The sequence below is a fragment of the Dama dama genome, chromosome 20, assembly GCF_033118175.1.
Source record: "Dama dama isolate Ldn47 chromosome 20, ASM3311817v1, whole genome shotgun sequence".
NCBI lineage: Eukaryota > Metazoa > Chordata > Mammalia > Artiodactyla > Cervidae > Dama > Dama dama.
In genome coordinates this window covers 48851468-48853990 of record NC_083700.1, presented here as the reverse complement: position 1 = coordinate 48853990, position 2523 = coordinate 48851468, and the positions used below count along the sequence as shown (strand labels likewise).

The 2523-nt window shown below is 35.9% G+C and overlaps 1 non-coding gene across 1 annotated transcript; it reads right to left on the bottom strand.

Annotated features, from left to right (window-relative positions):
* Window positions 1-867: 867 nt before the first annotated feature.
* Window positions 868-974, bottom strand: LOC133041748 (U6 spliceosomal RNA). The gene has a single exon (XR_009689324.1). It is a non-coding gene; the product is annotated as a U6 spliceosomal RNA (small nuclear RNA).
* Window positions 975-2523: the final 1549 nt, after the last annotated feature.

The window sequence follows — 2523 nt, the reverse complement described above, 5'->3', positions numbered from 1 at the left end:
GCTCAGTTGGTAAAGAACTCACCTACAATGTGGGAGACCTGGATTCGATCCCTGGCTTGGGAAGATCCCCTGGAGAAGAAAAAGGCTGCCCACTCCAGTATTCTGGCCTGGAGAATTCCATGGACTGTTTAGTCCATGGGGTCGCAAAGAGTCAGACACGACTGAGTGACTTTCACTTCACTCCCCTTTTTAACTCTCAAACCTGACAACAGAATCTTGATGGTAGACTTTAACAGTCTTCCTTTACCAGGACACCAACTGCAGTTATTCTCAAGGGTTGCTTCCTCATGCAACCTCATTCTCTGGGGCACCACAAGAAGTTCAGCCGTGAAGTCAGTGCCTGCCTTGGGGTAGCAGGCAGCTCCTCCGCATCTCCCTTCCTTTCTCCTTTCCTTCTCACTCTATATACTTCCTAGTGTGGATAGAAGTTTGTCTTTTTTTCTACCATTTTATTCCTTTATAGTAGAACAGCTTCATGTAAACTCTTCTTAATTTTATATGTACATGAATATAGCGTTATACATTTCTGTCTCTGAAAAAACAACAACTGAAAATGGCATTAAATCACTTTGTACTAATGCTTATGTTTTTCTATGTGTCTATTGGTCTGGATAGGAATGAAATGATTCCCCAGCCTGGGACTTGATGGTCTCCTGAGGTTCTTTTAGCAATATGAAAAGCAAGCAATGACAAAACAATGAATTCCATGATGTGTAAGGTATGTGCACAGGTTTTGTTGATGAGTCCGAGATATAGTTGGCTGGTATTCCAAGAAAAAAAAAAGATATAGTGGCCTTTATTTCTTTACATTTAATTTTTTTTTAAACTTTTTATTTTGTATTGGAGTATAACTGATTAATGATGTTGAAAAATATGGAACGCTTCACGAATTTGCGTGTCATCCTTGCGTAGGGGCCATGCTAATCTTCTCTGTATCGTTCCAATTTTAGTATATGTGCTGCTGAAGCGAGCACTACATTTAATTTTTTTTTCAGGATTTTTAAAAATACTAGATTCTTTTTTGATTTCTGGGTTCAACAATAGATACAGTTCCTGATCAGATGTGCATATTTTTATATCAACAGTGAATGCATTTTATCATGGCATTTTTTTAAACTTTTAATTTTGAAACAATTTAGATTTAGAGATGTTACAAAGACAGTACAAAGACAAGGTACACAGTGCAGAGATAAGTTACAAAGACAGTATGGAGAATTCTTGCATGTTTTATCTGTCTTCCCCTTGTGTTATTACATTTGTGTTGTATTTATCAAAGCCTGAGAAATCAACTTTGGTGCAGCATTATTAACAAAATCATGGATTGTGTTTGAACTTCACCACTTTCCTCACTTAACGCTTTTTCTGCTCCAGTATTCAGTGGGATTCCACATTGCATTCAGTCACCGAATCTCCTTAGTCTCCTCCAACCTGTGATGAGTCTTTGTGCTTCATGAACTTGACACTTTTGAAGAGAACTGACCAGGTATTTTGTAGAAGGTCCCTCAATTTGAATTTGTCTAATGTTTCCTCATGACTAGACTGAGGTTGTGGGTTTTTTTAAGAATATCACACAATAAAGCACCCTTCTCATTGTATCATATCAAAGATTCATGATATCATCATGTACTAATCATTATTACTGGTGATCACTTGGTTACGTGGTGTCTGCAGATTTCTGCACTGTCATTTTTCCTGTTTTCCATGTTGTTTTCATCAGAAGTGAGTTTCTAAGTCCAGTTAACACTCAAGATCTGGGGAAATAAATGACATCTTCTGGAGGGAGGCATATTAAAGAGTTTGTGGACATATATTAAAACCACTAAAGCATTTAATAAATTCTGGGGGGAAGATACATTGAGGCTATGCAACTATTCTGTTTCTCCTTAAATTTTCACTCAATAGTTTTAGCATACATCCTTGAATCTTGCCCACAGTAATTATTACTGTGGTGTTCAAATAGTGATTTTTCTATTGCCATCATTCCTTCTACATTTATTATTTGGAATTTTGGAATTTTTCTATAAGGGAGAGTTTCCTCTTCTCCATTTTTATCAATTATTTGTATCAATTTGGAACAGATATTTATTTTATTCTTTAAGTTATAGCCCAACACTATTCCTATTAATTTTATTGCTCAGATTCCTCCAAGTATGGTCAATGAAGCTCTTTTTATTTCTGTACCATTTCCATCTACCTATTTATCTATGTTTATAAGTTTATATTGATATCTTTGACTCACCAAATCTCACAGGGTTCATTCTAGCCTTTCCTTTGTTTATTTGTAACTTGCTTTCTCTGGCAATGAAAAACATGATTTTTGTTATCTACAATTTACTTGGTTTTGTTTACCCCTAGTATACTTGAATCAGAATTATATCAGAACCAGTATCAGAATTGCTAAACTGTACTCTTGTGTGCCACACATTTACCAAGTAAAACACGTCAGTGTTTTCATCAGTTCTTTCTGTCTTTAGTCTTACAGTTTCTGGTAAAAACACTCTTTTCCCAAATCATTTAAGCCAG